We start from the raw sequence: 20,105 nt of genomic DNA, 5'->3' as shown, positions 1-20,105 counted from the left end.
TTGGGATACTTCAAAATTGCCATTGTATTAGACAACTGAATTTGATTTTGAGAGTGCATTTTGTTTTGTGCTTACACTGTACCATATCTAGTTATGTTTTTTTCTTTTTTTGGGGTGGGGGGGTTGTTTTTAATTACTGCAGTTTGACCCTGATCATGGTAGGAAAACACTCTGACACTGAGCTGTATCCCAAATTCTAGTGTTTAGTTTTATTTTCTCTAATGTTATTGTGAAAAAAAAATTTGAGGAACAGAATCCTTTATTTTTAATAAGAAATTATCAGAAGATTTATTTGATCCTCACATGTTCAGTTAACTTAGAAGTCACTGGGCCTGGCTGTGTGCTCAGGAAGCCAGACATACCTACCTCCTTGGTGATTTACATTAATCACCTTCTCATCACTGTGACAAAATGTATGAAAACATAAACTTAAAGGAAGAAAGATTTACTTGGGTGTATACTTTCTGAGGTTTGAGTCTGGAGTCATTTGACTGGACTGTTTTTGGGTTGTGATGAATCAATGTATCACAGTAAAGAGCCTGTGGTGGAAGAAAGCTTCTCACTGTATGGGGCAGGAAGCAGAGAGAGAGTCCTGGATGTTTTTATAATGCCTATTTTTCTTTTACTCTGGGATATGCTATTTTAAAAGATTTTGAATCATGATGAGCATGTTCTTAGATTTCAGTAATTTGAAACTGGTTTAGAAGACTGTATAAACCCAAGTTTTTTTTTTTTTTATAATTAAGCAAGCTAATAATGTTATGGACAATTATTCATTAGTTGCCAGAATTGGACATTTGTTACTGAACTGAGCAAATTTTTTTTTCTTTTTTTTTTGGCCAGTCCTGGGCCTTGGACTCAGGGCCTGAGCACTGTCCCTGGCTTCCTTTTTGCTCAAGGCTAGCACTCCGTCACTTGAGCCACAGCGCCACTTCTGGCCGTTTTCTGTATATGTGGTGCTGGGGAATCGAACCCAGGGCCTCTTGTATATGAGGCAAGCTCTCTCGCCACTAGGCCAAATCCCCAGCCCATGAACTGAGCAAATTTTTATGATTTTGTGGCATTTAATTTAGAGCCCAATGTAGATAAGTTTAAAGTCTCATGGGTATGAACTTATTAGATTTGTTTCATATCTTGATTTTACAATGTATAATCACAAAGAAATGAAAAAGTAAGAATAAGTAGATCCTTTCCTGAATAGATTAATGGTAACAGAGGCCTCTTTGGGAATTTATTCTAAGACTAGACACTTCAAAAAATTGAAGCAGAAGAACATCATACTAAAAAAAATCTCCTTTTTGTTTGAGTAGAAGCCTATTCTAAACTTCTTCAGGTAGTAAAATATTAGTAATAAATGGTTAAATGTAACAATGAAACCCATTATTTTGTACAATCTATATATACTGCCAATGTTTAAAATACCAAAGATTTCAAAGATAAATAAATAGAAAGGAAAATGGGAATAATTTATACTGTAGACAAGAAGAGAGTTTTCTGGGTAATTTTCCTTCCTACTAAAGACAAAGGCAACAAAGCTGAAGCTTTTTTTTTTTCTGGTCCTAGGGCTTGAACTCAGGGCCTGGGCCCTGTCCTTTACCACTTGAGCGACAGCACCACTTCTGGCTTTGTCTGTTTATATGGTACTGAGAAATAGAATCCAGGGTTTCACGCATGCTAGGTAAGCACTGTACCACTAAGCTTCATTCCCAGCCTTAAGCCTCTCTTATTGCATAGAAAAGGCACAATTACAGGTTTCAGTATGTATGTGACCCTCTAATCAAAAGAAATACTGCATGTCATGTAGAAAAATATTAGAAAGCATGATATAACAGAATCTTTTCCTCAAGCAAAATAAAATAGTAACCAAGTTGAAAAACCAGGTTTTGTTATGGCATCTCAAGAAAGCAGTAGAATCAAAAGACATGTAGAAAATAATGAGCAAATTCATGTTAGTACAGTCAAAAATGCTACTCTTTAGTTTGAAGCAATCAAGGCTTGGAATAGATAAACGAAGTATAAACAGTAGTGAAACTTATATTTAAAAGGAAGATGGACTTAGTTATTGTAAGTTCCCTTAGTCTTCCCTGTAGAAGCATTGGCTTTCTATAAAGAAGACCTGGATTTAACACTTAAGAGCTGTATTACTCCAAACTTCAAATTTTGTCATTTTAACAACAGGAATTTAATATTTATTCCACAAAATTAGTATGCATATCTACTAAGTGAAGTGAGCCAGACCCAAAGACACATAGACACTTTGGCTCCCCTCATTGGGAATAATTACACATCTAGGATAATCCTAGCAGAAGATCACAATAGCTCAATAGTTATGTACATATGAACACATAAGATGATGCTAAGTGAAATAAATTCCAAGTTATGGAAATAAGGGATTTATCATTGTTGTTGTTATTTTCAACATACCATGTGAAATTATGCCTTTTTCTTTTGTTTTTCTGCCTCATGGTTTTACCCCTGATGTCACTTTAACTGATTTTGGTACTCTGGCTATTGTATATACATTTATTGGAACTAGGAAAGGGAAGGGGAGCATTAAAATGGAGAGATAAAGAATAAAAGACGAACCAATGAAGCAGCAATACTTACAAAACTGTATGCTGTAAACCAACTGTACAACTCATGAGGAGGGAGGGAAATGGGGAGGGGGAAGGTGGGAGAAAAATGAGGGAGGAGGTAACAGTTGGATAAGAAATGTACTCACTGCCTTACATATAAAACTGTAACCCCTCTGTACATCACTTTGACAACAAATAAATAAGTTAATTAAAAATTGGTATGCATATCAAATAAAGCTAGATTACTTGTATGTAAGTAACAATATCTGGCACTTAATAGAATACAATAATTTCAGATTGAATTAGAATATATTGCCACCTTTTTTCTTTATATAGTGTACCGTTTTCACTATGTTTCTATGTGTATGTATAAATATATACTATCTAGAGTAACAGTCCAGTGTTAATAATTCATTTCTTCAAATGAAATTGGGACTTTATTTTATACTGGACAATGATTTTCTAGAAAACAGTATTATAAGGAATAGTGTAGACAGAGTTGTGACAGTGTAGTTAAAGCAACTTATATTTTTCATTAGTATTAGAAGCTTTCATTGTCTTTCAAAGTCTTTTTCTCCCTCTACCTTTACACTCGGCTATGCATATGTTTCATCTTACTTTTGGCATTAGAAGTTGGTGTGGCTTACAAAGAAACTCCTTAAGTCAGAGTATTAAGCTTGTGATCTGAATATTCCAGGTTCCTTTCCTCAATCATGTAGTGTTTTAATTATGTAGTGATTTGATTATGGACAAGATGGTTTCTGCATGTTTCTTCCTTATTGAGCTCTACTTTACCTGTGGTTCTTTTATGTAGAACTTGGATATTTCTTCACAGGACTCTTCCCTATTAGTTCTGTTGTTTCTAATCTCCAATATCATATCAGTTTAATTATGGAATTATTTAGTATCTTTTTAGACTGTGTACTTCTTTGAGAGAAATTTATTCTTGCTTGAAGATTGATCAGGACATAATATTCTCTCTTATTCTGGTTCAAATGTCTTTTAAAGATGTTCTTTGTTTTATTGCTATGTAAGTTTCTCTTTGTCTATCATTTTCATTCTTTATGGTGGTTTTCAAGGGAGAAGATTGAGAAAAAATTGCTTTTATTTCATCTTTGTTAGTCTGCTTCCTGTTGCCTTAATGAAATACCAGAGATTATTGATGTATAAAGAGAAAAGATTTACTTTTGTTCCTAGTTTTGAAGGTTCCAGTTCACTATCCATTGACTCCATTGCTTTGGGCCTGTGATGGCAAAATATCATAGCAGGCGCATGAAGTAAAAACAAATGTTCACTTCTTTAAACTTGGAAGGAAAAGTGAGAGAGGTTTCAGAGCTTGTCCCTAGTGACTTATAAGGACTTCCCACTAGGCTCTTCCTCCTAAAGGTCCACAGTACTTCCCAATAATGCTACCTAGCTCAAACTTCACAGGTGGGCCTTTGAGGGCCACTTAATATTCCAACTGTAGCACCATGTTTAGTTAGCATTCTAAATTGCCACTGTAAAAAATTATAAACGATCCAGATGCCTTTGGCTCACACCTGTAATCTTAGCTGCTTAGGAAGCTGAGATCTGAGGGATCAAGGTTCGAAGCTAGTGTAACCAGAACAAATCCCAGAGTTTCTTGACTTCAATTTAGCAGCAAAAAATCAGAACTGGAGGTGTGGTTCAAGTGAATGAAAAAGCCCAGGAGAGTGCTCTGAGTTCAAGAACCAGTACTGGCACCAAAAAAAAAAAAAGTGTTTTTTACTCCTTTCAAGTCCAATAGTTTCTAAAATCTAGTGTCCATTATGAATTAAACTTTGTTCAGTGAGATTTAGGTACTCAGAATCTTTAAAAATATTATATGTTTTTCAAATTATCTTATTTAAAGATTTGGAGAAGTTTAGTTTCCCATGATCACACAGTATTAAAGATGAGGTTAGAATCCATCTTTCTGACTTGAAAACTATAACTTAGCCGAGCTCATGCTTGTAAATCCTAGCTACTTAGGAGAATGAGAATCTCAGTTCAAGACCAGCCTTGACAAACAAATCCAAGAGACTCTTAGAGGCAATTAACTGGCAAAAGAGGTCAGAAGTGGAGGTGTGATTCAAAGGATAGAGTGCTACTTGAATCAAAAAACCAAAGAAGAGTATGAGACCTCAAATTCAAGCCTTGGTATTGGCACTACCCCCTCCCCCCCATCAAAAACAGTACCTTTGCTGTCATAACTCAATTAGTCCCTGCTTTGTATAATCACAAATTAGAATATTGTAAATGCTATTTCTTGCTACATTTCAAAAGTAAGATTTTCCACTACCACTTTTTGTCTAATTTCTTTAATAAGTTTGTTTATGCATTTCTTCTACCTGCACATATAAATAATAATAAGCATAATTTATGAAGTTTATGTTAATGGTTTGTATCTTGATAGGCACAGTGACTTATATATGATTGCAGTTTTTCTGTACTTTGGGTTCTCTGTCAAGGGGACCAGAGTGGACTCTTGGGTCAAGAGTCATCAACTTTGGTTGATGCCATGCTGCTTTAATCTACCATGTGGTTTATTTGACATTCTGAATTTCAAGAAAACCTCCGGGGTCATATTACTTAAACATAATTCAGTCAATATTATTGGAGATTATGAGCATTTAGCTAGATAATGCCATTATTTAGCTATTTGGAGACAAACAAGTGGAGGTTCATGAGAATAATTAGGCTTAACTTATATGAGTGACTGTTGTTTTCTTCTACTACCTGATAAAGCATTTGCCTTTCTTTTTTTCCCCTGTTGTATGCTAGAGTAACAGAGTCTTTAATACTCCGACAGACTTCCATGAAATACTCATATAAGACTAAGAGTAGTGTGCTATATTTCTTAGAGGTTTGCATTTTCTCCAATGGCAGTCTGGCTATTTGGGTTGAAGAACTATGATTAGATTTTCCAGCTTTCTGTTTCAGGTATTAATGTCCTAAGAGCATCAACAGCTGCATTTATTGCTTATCTGACAGAAAGAAGTTTTTTTTTTGCTGCCATAGCTGTATATTTCGTGTTTTAAAGTATTGAGTAAAAATCAACAATAATAACTTAGAAGTTATATTGCTATTATGGTATGTTAATATTTTAAGTAGAATTGAAGTTGTAGAAATTGGCAAGCATTGCATTGCAGATCATGATCTGAGCCTCAGAGATGTGACTCATGAAAAATGACTCCTTAAATATGTTGAGAGAAACCTATCCAGGTGCAGCAGAGATGGCACTGTTTTCACATTTTAAAAAGCACTTGCGGCATAAGCTAATAGACTGCCAGTCTCAAGACAGGTATTATAGTGCATACATGATAGTATTCAGGCAACTTCAAAAAAAGACTGGGTGTGCACTTTTGAAAGGAGAGGGAAACACCCTAGTGCTTTTCTTATGGCCTATGAAATCAGTCTAAAAGTTTTCCCTTGAGGCAAGCTATTTTTATAAGTAGTCTTGCCCAAGAAGTATTAACAATCTCTTCTCTCTCTCTCTCTCTCTCTCTCTCTCTCTCTCTCTCTCTCTCTCTCTCTCTCTCTCTCTCTCTCTCTCTCTCATTGTGTTTGGTGCTAGTCCTGGGGCTTGAACTGGACACTTGAGTCAGCTACATTAATGACTTTTGGTGGTTAATTGGATATGAGTCTCATAGACTTTCTTTCCTCAGGCTGGCTTTGAATTGTAATCCTCAGATCTCAGCCTCCTGAGTAGTTAAGATTATAGGTGTGAGCCACCAAAACTAAACTATCAATTTCTCTTCTTATTTTTTAGTTAATTGAATGCTTATCCTCATATCTTCTCATTGTTGTGCTCATTCCTGCCTATATTTCCATAGTCAATTTTCATATCTGTTTTCTTCTTTTTCACTACCCTTACCATTTCCCATTTCACTTAGAAAGGTTACTTTAACTAAAGTCTTTTTACAGACAAAGACTTGTTTTATACAAGGACAAATGCCATTTACTAAGTTAGTGCTCGTAACTTGACAAGAAAAACATCATGTGAGTGGGAATAAGATTAAGTGCTCTAGAGTCTGATGTCCTGGACTGGGAATGTAACTCTTGCCTCATCCTTGTACAGCAGAGTTTTGGACAAGTGTAACTTTTCTGAGCTTCACGTTTTTGTCTTTGTTTTTGGTGCCAGTTCTGTGGCAGAGTTTCTGTTCTCAGGGCATAGTCACTGTCATTGAGCTTTTGTGCTAGTGCTCTACAACTCAAGCCACAGCTCCACGTCTGGTTTTTAAGTGGCTAGTTGGAGATAAGAGTCTCACAGTCTTTCCTGCCTGGTCTGGTTTTGAACTGTGATCCTCAGATCTCAGCCTCTCAAGTAGCTAGCATTATGGGTGTGAGCCACCAACGCCCAGCTCTGAGCTTCAGTTTTTATAAAATATAGGGATAAGCCTTTCTTACAAAGTTGGCATGAGATATAAATGAGATAACATACAAAGCACAGTTACTATAATGACTATAGCAAAAATATAGTATATTGTATTATTAAGAATGATCATTTATTCCTTCCTTCATATTTCATCTTCTTCATTGACTTTGGATCTTGGCCCTGTAATTTCTGAGCAAAAATGTTTGGAGGCACTTCAGGCCTGTTACTTCTATACCCCTTGTCAAGAGAGAGGCATATTTCATACATGGAAGTGTCTCCAACCTGGGTTTCAGAATGAAAAAATAACAGAACAGACCTGAATGTGATTCAGCCTGGAACAGGCACAGAAGCTAATTCACATTCACTAATTTGTAACATAAACTAAGAAATAAATAATGTTGTGAGTCAATGAGATTTTGAGGTTGTTATACAACATAATAACATTTCTTTTGCTCTTTTATATTTGTCAGATTTGCTGAAATTACAAAGAATCCAAAAATTCCAATAACTGAAAAGAATAAACATTTACTTCTCAGTCTACTTTTATCCAAATGCTCTATCTATGATGCAGGATGAGTGAAAGCCCCTACTTGGGCTATGCTGTTCTCATAACAGAGTCTAGGAATAAAATAGGTTGAGTCAAACCTTATATGCATTTAATGTTTCTGTAAGGATATGTCACATGTTACATCTTCTCCTAGCCTATTGGCCAGACCATGCAGCCAATCCTGGCAGTGGGACAGGGAAATACATTCTAATTACGGAGAGGGACTTCAATTCAAGTGACAAAGGCGGGAACAAATAGTTGGGACCATAACCACAGCAATCTTTTGACACATGTGACATTCTTTCTGTCTTTTATATTTCTCTTTACATTCCAGGATGACTGAGCAGGTATAAAATAAGAGAAAAATTGGAAAGGAACATTAGATTGGTTTAGTTTCAACCAGAGTAGAAATTTTGGATACTTTTTCTCAGAGCAGGATCCAGCTTAGGGTACAAGGCAATAACAACAAAAAAGCAAAGACAGCAATAAATATTAGAAAATGGGTTGGATCCATACAAACAGTGATTTCCAGAAAGCATTTTGGATCAACTTTTAATTTTGGAAATGTTAAATTTCTAGCATTCTAAAATACAGCAGTGACCCTTCCTGTTGGACTAATTGCCTGTGTAGGCTTTTCCCCCCTCCTTAATTCTCTAGGAATTTTTATGAGCCTCTTTAAAGTAACTGAGATGCCCGTTAGTACGCTTATAACAGTCAGGTGATATCCACAGTCTAGTTACTGCCCTAAGTGAAAAGTCCTGTTGGCCAGGAGAGCTTCTTCTTTGGATTGGCATCCACTGTCCTTGGGTATCCTAATCTACTTAAAAGTATTTTATCTATTATATACAGGTGCTAGTGGCTCATGACTAAAATTCAAGTTCCTTAAGATACTGAGAATGGGATGACCATACTTGACGCCGGTCTGGACAGAAAAGTTTGCGAGACCCCACATCAACCCATAGCTGGGAGTATGCCATCCAAAGGTACATGGAAGGCTGAGACTGGAAGAATTAGGATTCCATGTCAGCACTGGGCATGAAAGTCCAAGAGATTCTATCTCACTAGAGGGAAGCTGGACACAGTGATGGAGCCTATCATCCTACCAATAATTAAATAGATGAATCTCAGTCCAGGAACACAGCTGAACAGAAAGCGAGACTCTATCTCAAATATAATCAACAAGCAGGGCTATATGAATGGCTTTCTGGTAGACCATGGTCCTAAATCCCTAGTTTTGCCAAACATAAAATAAAATAAAAAGCATTTTCTCTGTTATATAAACTAAACTCCCTAAACTCCCCTTTGCTACATCAATCCACATTGGTGGGGACCAGAGTACCTTAGGGGAACAATTTGAAAACTTGTTAGAATTAAGAGCCTTTCCAGTTCTTACTGCCACAGTCAAATTTATTCTGTGAGTTTTGTGTCTCTATTCTTGTCAATTTAAAAATGTCTGTGTCTTATATTTGAGCAGCCTTCATATAGAAAATGATACACTAACATTCAGAAAAGTCAGTACCTTTTAAACTTAGTATCACATCATGGAATTGGAAATGAAATTTTCTTTAAATTTAGTCTTTTCAATAGAACTTGGAAGACATGGTTATATAAATAAGTTGAAAGTTTTTTTTTTAATACTTGCTGCTGAAATGAACGTTAATTTATGTTATTTCTCTTCTTTGAGCATCATTTTTTTTTTCAGAATCTGGAAAGTGGGAAAGATCTAGTGTTCTCTCTTTCTTGGGGAGAGAACAGTAAGTAGGTCTGAAAGCACTTTATCTTCATGAAAAAGGCACAACAATAATTCTGTTAGTGGTCTCAATACAAAGGGGGAGTCTAACTAGATATAAATAAAATATAGCAGAATTTTCTTTCTAGCTTTTGCGAAATAATGATGTATACTCAAAAATTGAATGGAGAAGATATAGAGGTGTTTGGAAAGGCTTGTTTTGCCAAGAAATGTGATTACTGAAGAAGTTACTGTTTGAAAATAAACCATACAAGTACAGCTTGTTTGATTTTTAAAAAAAAGGTGCAGACAAGATATAGTATGTAGCACAAAACATTGAAAACATTCCTACCATTGGAATGTATCCTTATTAGTTTCTTAAGCTATGATTTTCCAGAATTTTTGTTTATATAAAGGGTTTCTATATTTAAATTCAATAAACATGTTGCTGAATTCCTGATATTGAGTGGTCTTCTAGGTTTTTATCAGGGAAATTAAACAAGTTAAGTCTTCTGTCCTCAATGAATATATAAAACCTAGTGAAAGAGATGTCTGATATTATACAGATTTATGGCCTAGTGACAAGAGTGCTTGCCTCATATACATGAAGCCCTGGGTTCGATTCCTCAGCACCACATAAACAGTAAAAGCCAGAAATGGCGCTGTGGCTCAAGTGGAAGAGTGCTAGCCTTGAGCAAAAAGAAGCCAGGGACAGTGTTCAGGCCCTGAGTCCAAGCCCCAGGACTGTCCCCACCCCCAAAACAAAGTAGAAAGCCCATGCTATCATTTCACCAAGGAATGAAGTTAACTGATTTGAAGACTTAATTTTCAAGAGGACCTCAGGAGAAATAAAGTAACATTTGAATAGAATGGGTAGAGATGGTCCAGAATGGCATTCCAGTTATTTTGAAGAAATAATATTAAGGTAGAAAAGCAAGATTTATTTTGAAGAAGCAGAGAATGGTCTTATTTGTCTAAATGATTGTCTGCATTCAAGATGATGGCACTACAAAAGAAACTGTGGCCAGATTTAAGAAGATCTTTAATGGATAGTAAAAATTTCAGGGTTTTTGATGAAGGATGACCAGGAGCTAACCCAGATTTTGAGCATAAGACAGATAATTGGAGGGTTTTTTTTTTGTTGTTGTTGTTGGTTGTGGTTCTTGAAATCTGGGCTTGGGTATGGTCCCTGAGCTTCCACTCATGGCTGGCACTCTACCACTTGGAGCCACAGTGCCATTTCTGGTTTTCTGGTGGTTAATTGGAGATAAGAGTCTCATGGACTTCCCTGCCTGGGCTGGCTTTGAACCATGATCCTCAGATCTCAGCCTCCTGAGTAGCTAGGATTACAGGCATGAGCCACTGGCTCCTGGAAAGATGTGGTTCTTAATGTGACAAATAGACAAGGTGATAAATGACAAGAGAAAAAACTGAAGTTAGAGGTAATGATTAGGTTGCTTAAAATGGAGAAGCAATTAAAGGCTTAGGGTTAGTGAAAGAAAATAGAAAAGTTAATAAATTTGAGAATCATTTTGAAAATGACAAATAATGACAATATTTCATTTGAAAATGAGATAACTAAATTACACATTAGTTTGCAGTTTCAGATCTGACAACAAATTAGTTATTCATGATCATTATTATTAAACTCAGGGCCTAGAATATTGTAAGTGTGATCCATCACAGGTATATTTTCAGCCCTCAGGAATAATTTTAATGTATTTTAAATAATTCAGCCAAATGGTAATTATTACCTTTGATCTTCTTTGATGCCTAGGGGATCTGATGTAGTTATGAGTTTAACTAATATATTTCAGGTATGCTATAAATGGCTATTAGTGTATAGGTATTTAAGGAGAATTGAAACTGCATCACCAGAATGTGTGGATCTTCCTAAAGCTTGTGTGAGAATGAAAGTAAGAATGACATTGCCCCATTCATAAGAAAATGGAAAGAATTGGGGCTGGGGATATGGCCTAATGGCAAGAGTGCCTGCCTTGTATACATGAGGCCCTGGGTTCGATTCCCCAGCACCACATATACAGAATATGGCCAGAAGTGGCGCTGTGGCTTAAGTGGCAGAGTGCTAGCTTTGAGCAAAAAGAAGCCAGGGACAGTGCTCAGGCCCTGAGTCCAAGCCCCAGGACTGGCCAAAAAAAAAAAAAAAAAAGAAAATGAAAAGAATTGGAAAAAAATTATATTAAGCCAGACCTCAAGAAACATAGGCTTTCAGGTTTTCCTCATTTGTAGCAACTAGAATATGTGTAGGATATTCATCAAGAATCAGAATAGGTCAATAGCTGTGTGCATATAACCATATAAAATGATGCTTATTGAAATGAACTCTAAGAAATGGAAACAAGAGGTGTTTTTTTTTTTTTTTTCCTTTCTTTTTCTTTTTTTTTTGCCAGTCCTGGGGCTTGAACTCAGAACTGAGCACTGTCCCTGGCCTCTTTTTGTTCAAGGCTAGCACTCTACCACTTGAGCCATAGTGCCACTTCTGTCCTTTTCTGTATATGTGGTGCTGAGGAATTAGACCCAGGGCTTCATGCATACTAGGCAAGCATTCTACCACTAGGCCACATTCCCCCATCCAAGAGTTTTGTTTCTTTTCAAAGTATACTGTTGCAGTGAGTTCTAATTTCTTTCTCTTTTTTCCTTTTTAAGAAAATTCCCCATTGTCATTGTTTTTTATCTGATTTGGGGAAGGGAAGGGGAGTCACAGAAAAGGTGGGACAAAGGTAGAATCAATGTGACAGTGATACTAGACATTATGCTGGAAATGAACTTTATAATTTGTGGGTGGGGGAGAGGAGTTGGGGGAGAAGTGAGAGATAATGAGGGAGGCGGTAACATTGTTCAAAAAGAAATGTACTTGTTACTTTATGTTTCTGTAACCCCTCTGTCAATAACCTTTACAATAAAATAAAAAAATGTATCAAATATTTGGAAAAGAAAATAAAGTAAAACTACTATTTTTACATGGTTATAACAATGGAATAAGTGTACAATTTTATAAACACATAATTTTATCACTATATCCTATTCTTATAACAACTATGACACAATAAATATTATTTATTATCTGTCATAAATATGAGGAACTTGAAAAACAGTAAAATTATGGATATTTCTGTGGTTTTAATAGCAGGGAAAGGAAGAGCCTATGCTTCTTTGAACAGCCACTATTATGTACCAACATCATTCTGCTTTTACCAAGGTTTTCCATTGGTCTGACCTCATTTTTGTAAAACAATTTTGCATAGATATTACAGATAGTAACCATTTTGTGTTGCTAATTCATGTAAAGACCAAAGAGCATAGAAACATTGTACTTTCTGCTATTCAAACATGTTTTATTGATAGTTTGAAGCCAAACATTTAGATTAAATTTTGCTTTTTTTTTTTTTTTTTTTTGCCTGTCCTGGGGTTTGAGTTCAGGGCCTAGGCTCTGTACCTGAGTCTCTTTCTGCTCAAGGCTAAGCACTCTATCACTTTAGCCACAGTGCCACTTTTTAAAATTTTTTTTGCCAGTCCTGGGCTTTGGATTCAGGGCCTGAGCACTGTCCCTAGCTTCTTTTTGCTCAAGGCTAGCACTCTGCCACTTGAGCCATAGCATCACTTCTGGCCGTTTTCTATACATGTGGTGCTTGGGGAATCGAACTCAAGGCTTCATGTATACGAGGCAAGCACTTTTGCCACTAGGCCATATTCCCAGCCCCACAGTGCCACTTTTTGTAAGTAGTTTATTGGAGATAAAAGTTTCACAGACTTTCCTGCCCAGGCTAGCTTTGAACTGTGATCTTCAGATCTCAGCCTCCTAGGTACCTACAGTAATGCAAAACTCTCAAATTTGAATCTCATTCTTCTTTATTTGTGGGACAAAAATGTTTCTTTCATTTCAACTGACTTGGTGTTTTGTTGTAATGCTCTGGTGGTGTTGCTATTAGAATCAGAATTTGGGGCATTGCTTGACGTCATCTATATTCTATCTTTCCCTCCCTTTAGATGATAATTTGTAAGATGCCTCATGTTTGTGACTCTTTTTATATTCTATTGAGAAGATACTACTATTGCTTGCTGCCAGTATTATTTTCTTGTTTGTATTTGTGCATTTTAAAGTGCTATCCTTTTGATTTTAAAAATATTTTCTTTTTAATTATCAGTTTCTCTCTTGTGCTCATGTACATTTTCTTGGTTTTGTTGTAGATCTAACATACCACCAGATGTTAGGGTACTCTGAGTGTGAAGTTACACAAATGCTAATTTGTTAATGCCACATTGTAGCCTAACAATATAGTGTTTCTAATGAGTATCTCTATTAGTATATAGTTTGTTTCTTTTGTACTTTTCTCAGATTGTTTCATCACTTCACGTGCATTTTTAGGTCCTGACTTACTTGGTACTGACATTGGGATTATTGGTTTTGTTCATATAACTCCAGAATTTTCCTGATTATATAGATCCAGATTATTCAAGCACTTCTTGGAAAGATATATTTTCAGTTAGTTTTTATTATTTTCCTTTATGTATCACATTTTTATTTACTTTAACTTTTCATATATAAGAGTCAATAGGATCTGAATTTGTCAAACTTTCTTGTCTCTTGATTTCTTACAGTGTCAATAATTTTCTCACAGTGACTCTGATCCAAAAGTAGTACCTAATAGTTACTTTCTTGTGTGATTAGACTAAAACACTTAAATTTTTATGCACTAATAACCTTGTGACTCTTTAAAAATAATACAGATAAATTGAAAACAAAACTTACATTTAGATTTCATTCTTTAATCACTATTAGTAATGAGACATATTTGCCTCCTATCATACTTTTCAAACACTACAGATTGGCATACTCGTTTCCTCATTAATGTTCCATATTCATGTTAGCATAGTTGCTTTTTTAAAATCACAGTAACCACTAAAATTCCAGCTTTGCAAATATATTGTTATAGAAAGGAATGTATTATGAAACTCTGAATGAATATGTTTCTAGTTCATTCACTGATCATCAGATGTATATTGCTGTGGTTTTATTGCAAAGCTAAACTATCCCACCATGTTTCTATGACTTCTCTATTATAAGTGGGAGTGTTGTGATGCCTTGGTGCACAATGTGGAACTTACAACTTTAGTATTCTTTTGTCATCTATAATGCTATCATTTTTTTTCTTCTTCTGGTATACATAATTTATAAGACAGTACTTCATCACTAAACTTTGGTTGGCTTTGTTGTTCTTAGCCTAGCATTTGGTTCACAGGAACTGGGACAAAAATAGAACATATGTACAATCTCTAGTGCAATGCTTTGCTGGTTATGTTTTGTCATACGTGCTTTCCTCCTGAGTGAATTCTGACAACCGTGGCACTCAGGTGGTCTTGTCAGAAGCATAGTTCAAAACAGTAATCTCCTCCCTTTTGTTTTTAATGTAAGGAACTCATCTCCTTTAAGAAAAGCAATTAGTGAAATTATGATGCACTGGTCCTCTATTAAGTGTTATTTTGCAACCTAGCTAGCTCTTGTGCTTTTAAGTTTTAGTAGCTCCATAGTCTTAGTTCAGAGTAAACACTTTCTTTAGTTTGACTGAGTCACCTTGCTCTGATTCACCACTGCAGACAACCAAATTGGGAATAAGAATTCAATGGGTGATGCAAGGGGTAACATCTGCTCTGCTAGCATTCATTCATGGAACATACTAGCCACTGAGTTCACGTACTGCAATACAAAAAACAACAACAACAAACAAACAAACAAACAAAAAAGAACAGGAAAACCCTGTAAATATAAAATCTCCTTGCAAGACAGTTTTGATATGCTACAATTCTCTTTAGTTGGAAAGAATTTTTTTTCTTGCTTAAAAAATTGGTTTAAACATCCCTAGAGTGTTAAGTGTTAAGTCAATATTTTGCTAATTATGCAGAAGGAGTACCAGATGGTTTCTGTGGATGACACTATGGGTGGGAACCCTGGTGACTGGTACTGTGCTAAACTTTGTGGCTCTGTAATCATAATCATCCATAGCAACACATCTATGTGCCATTGAGACAGAGGGACAGATAATTCAATAACATTATCAGTGTACAAAATACTAATTCTAAAATAACGCTTAGGGTGCGTGTAAACTTCCATATAGTTAAGAAAGTATCATTTAGAAGAGACTTTCTCTTACAGCCATCCAAGAAATATGTTTGTGAAGATTTCTTTAGGAATTTTATTATTTTTATCAGGCTTTCCCTTTTCCTTGCAATGATCTTCAATTAATTTTTAAAAATTCAATCAGACTATTAACTTAAATTTTGACAGAGTTTTATTACATTTGCTTTCAATCAATCTGAAAAAAAAAAAAGGATTGTTTTTCTCTGTTGTCTCACCAACTCCTACTCAGTTTACCTACACTGGAAAACCAGATTATAAATCAGTGCCACACCACAAATATGTGTACAGTGGACTCTAAATTTAAATCAACTTGGTATCAGTCACCAAGATAAAAAAATACAACACCCCAATAACTATAACATATAAGTACAAGATATTTTATAGGAAGAAGTCACAGTTGTTAAAGGAATAAATTGTAATTAAAAATCATAATTTACCATAAAATGTGGTTTATTTTTAAGTGGATTTTGATAGATAAACTGTTATATAAATTTTGGGGAAAATAAATTGTCCTTACTTTTAAAATTTGTTATGGTTAAAAACATCGAGGACTAGGTATCAAGATAGAACATAGGTTTATTAAAAGAAAGAAAATTACCCCTCACTGGATACCGATGGCTCATACTTGCAATCAGCCTAGGTACTCAGGAGACAGATGTCATAGTTTGACGACAGCTAAGGTAGAAAAATACATGAGACTCTTATTTCCAAATAACCAGCCCAAGGTAAAAAAGGGAGCTATGGCTCAAGTTGTAGAGCACCAATCCTATGGGAAAAAGCAAAGAGACAGTGCTCAGGTCTTGAATTCAAGTCCCGGTTCTGGCACAAAACAACAACAACAACAACAATAACAACAACAAACCCTACAAAACAACCTCCTCCGGGAAATGGGGCAGTTTAGGCAGGGAGAAAAATGAGGGAAGTAACAAGTTGAATAAGAAATGTACTCACTGCCATACATATGAAACTCTAACCCTTCTGTACATCTCTTTGGCAATAAAGAAATGAAAAAAAAGTATATATATATATATATATATATATATATATATATATATATATATATATATACCACCCTCCAAACCCTACCCAAACCAAAGCCCAAACAAAAAACCTCTTAAGAGTTTCTATGACCTGGAGAAATGCAAAAACATTTTAAAAATTGCCTTCTACTTATAAGATTCAATTAATGTCTGTTGAAAGAACAAAATTAGGGTCATAAAGTAGTAAGATAAATAAGACCATTGGCTGGGTGCCAGTGGTCTATGTCTTTAGTTCTAGCTACTCAGGAGGCTGAGATCTGAGCATACTCGTTCAAAGCCAGCAGGCCCAGGAAAGTCCATAAGACTCTTATTTCCACTTAACCACCAGAACACCAGAAGTGTTGTTGTGACTCTTAGTAGTGGAGTGCTAGCCTTGAGTGAAAAAGCTCAGGGACAGCGCCCAGGTGTTCAAGCTCCAAAACCTAAATAAAAACAAACAAACAAACAAACAAATAAATAAAGAGACCATTGGCTCCAGCTCATACAAAGCAATAGATTTTTTTCATGATTTGTACAAAGAGGAAGATAAGTAAAACTACCAGTAAGATTAAATGTCAATTCTGGAGATTACATTTTTACAGTGTAGGAGCAAATGAGGTGAAATCATGTTGCAATCTACTAATTTGTGAAGTAGCAGCTTTAAATTTTTAAGAGTGGTCTCATTTGTCCTCTTCTGATGTAATTCTTTCCAGTTTGCTTGGAAGTGACATGAAGTTGATAAATCTTTCATACTCTTCATGATTGTATCCAAAATGAGATTATTGAATTAGCTTAAAAGACAGAGTTGAGCTGAAGTGAAACGGAAGAGCTATTCATAAAATTCAAGATAAAGTTAGATTCATGAGTATTAAGATGAAATGTCTTGTTAAAATTATATCTAGAATGTTGTGTTCATTGAATTGGCTTTACAAAGAAGGGAATCAGGGCTGGGGATATAGCCTAGTGGCAAGAGTGCCTGCCTCGGATACACGAGGCCCTAGGTTCGATTCCCCAGCACCACATATAGAGAAAACGGCCAGAAGCAGCGCTGTGGCTCAAGTGGCGGAGTGCTAGCCTTGAGCGGGAAGAAGCCAGGGACGGTGCTCGGGCCCTGAGTCCAAGGCCCAGGACTGGCAAAAAAAAAAAAAAAAAAAAAAAAAAAAAAAGAAGGGAATCAAATTGAAATAATCTGTTTGATTCAACTTATTTTACTTTTTTTTCTTTATTGTCAAAGTGAAGTACAGAGGGGTTACAGTTTCATATTTTTTTTTACTTTTGCATAAATATTTAGTACATTCTCAGAGGGTGTGTATATGGGACGATTAGCAAAATAAGTTAAAAGAAGGAATTGTTCATTGATCAAATATGCCCAGCTAAAATAAAATAAAAGTGATTAAAATTACTAAAAGGCAATATATGTTCAAGACATCTGTCTGGGCATGGCTATGACTAGTTCTCCTTTATTTATAGACTTGTTCTATAATGTTTACTGTGGTAATTAGCATAAGGATAAAGTATTTCTCATCTTTGTTCTGTCCAACACTATATATATATTTTTTGTCAGTCCTGGGGCTTGGGACTCAGGGCCTGAGCACTGTCCCTGGCTTCTTTTTGCTCAAGGCTAGCATTTTACCACTTGAGCCACAGCGCCATTTCTGGCTTTTACTGTTTATGTGGTGCTGAGGAATTGAACCCAGGGCTTCATGTATGTAAGGCAAGCACTCCACCACTAGGCCATATCCCCAGCCCCTGCCCAACACTATTTTGTAGTATATTTTTTAAAAAGAATACCACCCTAAAGGTTCTCTTTCACTATGCCGAGGTCGTCATAGGCAATACATTTTTTTTACAGTATATTATTAAACTTTATTTTTAAATTTAGTTAATTGTACTCACACTGTGGAATATGGAATATGTTTGTAACTAGCATGCCAACTGTATAGGGTGCCATACTTTGGAAATAAAGTCTTGCTTTAATCAATCTCTAATTGTTCACAAGTTTAGATGCTAATAGGTGTCAGGGCCTATAGAGACATTGTGAAACTTGATTAAACATTATTTGAATAGATTGCAGATATAAAAATTATAGAGAAACATACAAAAGATGTATAGTAAAAAATAGATCTCATGCTTATTTCTTTCGATTTCCTCAGGTTCTTAAACTCCTTTCCTCAAACAATCTATTCCTTACTACTGATTTCTTATAAATCCATCTATAGTTTTTTTTTTCCTCTTGTTCTGGGGCTTGAACACAGAACCTGGGCACAGAGCCTGAGCTTCTTTTTGCTCAAGGGTAACACTCTACCAGGAACCATGGCTCTACTTCCAGCTTTTTTGGCAATTTATTGAAAATAGCCTCACAGACTTCCTTGCCCAGGCTGGCTTTGAACCTCAATCCTCAGATCTCAACCTCATGAAGAGCTAGGATTACAAGTGTGAGCCTGGCCTCTAGAGATATTCTTTGAAAAGTATTCTTCTTCTTAACACATACTGTGCTAATATTTGCTTGCTATTGTTTTTTTATAATATATTTTCACAATATACATTGAAAATAGAAATATCAGCATATATGGAGTCTTCTCATTCTTTTACATGACTGTTGTATTCTAATATATAAATATATTATAACTTGTTTAAACTTCTAATAATGGGCATTTTGATGGTAATTTTTTTGCATTATTAATACTGTTGCACTGAACATCCTTGTATAATTTTTTATGTTCATGTACAAATATCCCTAGAACTAAAGTTGTAACTTAAATAGCAAGTAAAATTTTAAGTAAAAGTGAGCAAATATGCTTTCATAACTTCTGTCAATTTCTGCTGCTAATAGTATGATGTGAGAGTGTCTCTATACAGGTCAAAGATGATAACTCATTGTTTTAGTTTATATTTTTTATCATTTTGAATTAGCTTATGTTATGTAAGGTATTTAAGCTTGTTTTTAATTTTTGTATTTTAAAAGAAAGTCCACAAAACCAAGATGTCTTATCATAAAGTGAATATCTATGAAACCATCCACTTACATCAGGTAGAACATTTCCAATCTTATTTTAGCATAAGAGCCAATAGATTTTTAAAGAGGTAGATCTGAAATTTAAGGTATGCTATTTAAATAGAATAGAAGAAAAGCACAATGCTCTCAAATGAAGAATTTGTTGACTTTTATTAACCACCTACTTTCAAAACATGACTTAAGGGTAACGAAGTTACTAGAGCTGTGTCTTGGGCAATGCAACCATAGCAAAACTTTTGTGAATATTTAATACCATTAGATTTTAGATTTTTCACTTATTAAACAGGATAGGCTACAAAATACCTAAGTAATTTTGGGGAGTCAATGAGAAGATAAATACCATCTAAGCAATGTTAAGTGTATAGAACTTAATAGAACTTGAATTATAGAACTTGAATTCTGAAGAAACAGATTTGATGGAAATGAAATTTGGGTCCAAATCTTGAATATTAGAGAGCTCTGCATTAGCATTAGCATAATATTGTTGGCCACTTAAAACTGTATAGTGTACATACAGTGTGTATATGTGCACACACATGTGTACACACGCACCATATTCCACCAAATCATATGGTGTGGACATGAGCATGAAAAAGTAAAATTAGGGAAAACCCAGGGGAGGAAAAATGTAAGAATTATAATGATTTTTAGTCTGGGGAGATCTGGAGGTGTTGCTACTGAAC

The 20,105-nt window shown here is 35.3% G+C and overlaps 1 protein-coding gene across 13 annotated transcripts in view; it reads left to right on the top strand.

The window, feature by feature from the left end:
- The window catches only part of Sox6 (SRY-box transcription factor 6), a 538,528-nt gene that overhangs the window by 57,913 nt on the left and 460,510 nt on the right, over window positions 1-20,105 (top strand). The gene's annotated exons all lie outside the window — the stretch shown is intronic.

The sequence above is a fragment of the Perognathus longimembris genome, chromosome 13 (genome assembly GCF_023159225.1).
Source record: "Perognathus longimembris pacificus isolate PPM17 chromosome 13, ASM2315922v1, whole genome shotgun sequence".
Classification (NCBI taxonomy): domain Eukaryota; kingdom Metazoa; phylum Chordata; class Mammalia; order Rodentia; family Heteromyidae; genus Perognathus; species Perognathus longimembris.
This window is presented reverse-complemented; position numbering and strand designations above follow the sequence as displayed.